This window comes from Orycteropus afer, unplaced genomic scaffold (genome assembly GCF_000298275.1).
Source record: "Orycteropus afer afer isolate SDZICR_OR568_19922 unplaced genomic scaffold, OryAfe1.0 scaffold00049, whole genome shotgun sequence".
NCBI lineage: Eukaryota > Metazoa > Chordata > Mammalia > Tubulidentata > Orycteropodidae > Orycteropus > Orycteropus afer.
The window spans coordinates 12,907,031-12,908,699 of record NW_006921636.1 but is presented as its reverse complement, the minus strand read 5'-3'; positions in this window follow the sequence as shown (position 1 = coordinate 12,908,699).

The window sequence follows — 1,669 nt, the reverse complement described above, 5'->3', positions numbered from 1 at the left end:
GACAATGTTTCAGGGCTATTCATAAACTTTTCCAGTAATATATCAGACAGTATTTCACTGCTATTCATAAGGTTTCCACTAGCCAATTCTTTGAGAAGTGGATGGCCCTTTCCTTCTTCCAAGTGTGTCTTAGTCTGGAAGCTCTGCTGAAACCAGTCCACTATGGGTGACCCTGCTGGTATTTGAAATACTGGTGGCATAGCCCCCAGCCTCACAGCAGCACACAAGCCACCACAGTATGACAAACGATCACCACAGTACAATCAATGATATTAGAAACTCAAAATGGCCAATGACAATCTCAACTTCTCATAGAACTGAACTCTTGATGCATTCCCCAATAGAAACATTCTTCCCTTGGGAACTACAATATTTAAACCATCAAAGTCCAAAGTTTCAGGGACGGGAAGCAAATATTTTTTTTGAATGGATTATTAGATGTAGTAGTGAGAGTCAGCACTGCAGTTTCACCTCTGCATTAGTAGACCCATTTTCTGGTTGTGGGAGAAACAGTACTGTGTGTTGGTGATGGGTTCAAAGCATACACTACATCCTGGAGGACAAATGCCAACATTACAGTGTCTCCTGGTATAGTAACCATTCTTCAATAGGCCATTTCAATGCTCTATAAGTACAGCTGTTTCTACATAATAGAGTAAATGTGGTAAAACCAGAAAATTCCCCTGGTCACACCACTCCAATATCAACTCAGAAGCAATGCTGCATGGAATACTAAAACAGGAAACAAGACTTTTATAAGCCCATGGATGTAGTGGTCAGAGAAGGCAAATTGCTGCTCCCTCCATAGTGGAAGGGGTTCAGTGTAGTCAACCTGCTGCTCGGTGACTAAGCCCTATGGGAAACGGTCCCCGTCAGAAACTCTGTGCAAGTTTGGCATCCAACAGTGGCATTAGCCACTCTTAATGAGAGGAAATCCATGTTGTTGAATCTAATATAACTTCTATCTCATTTACCATGGCCATTTTGTATATGAGCCTATTGAGCAACCACTAAGGTGGCTGGGGAAGAAAATGACTGACATCTACAGAAAAAGTCATCTTGTCCATCTGCTTATTGAGAATCTTCCCCACAGTGGGTACCTTTGGGGGCGCATTCACATAGATTATCTTCCCATTTGGTGCCCACTGTTACAGCTCCATCCACATACCTTCTCCTGCAGACCTCTTTGTTACCAATATTCCAGTCTTGTTCTTTCCATGTTGCTGATCATCCAAACCATCCATCCCATGAGTATGTGTAGATTCAGACTTCTGACTTCTATCTACATCTAGACAAGGTGGATAACCAGATGTGTTGCTTAAAATTCTGTTCACTGAAAGCATTCATTCCCTTTCCTAATGTCTTTCAGGGCCATTCCTACACTGCTGCATCCATCCACTTCCAGGTGGTGGCAGGCCTGAGTTTTTTCTTCCTCCATCAACTGATCATAGGGAACTCGCCATGAAGCCTTAGGTGTTGACTGAGGAAGCGGTAGTAATGGGCTAAGAATAGGTGATATACTCCTTGGAGAGAACACGCATGGAAGAAAGAAGGGCTGCTTATGCACAGGGACACAGCTCAGGGGGCAGGAGTGCATGGAGGGATGGACACAGGGAAGAGGTAACTATGGGGAGGAAGTGGGAAGGGAGCTGTTGCATTGGGGTAAATT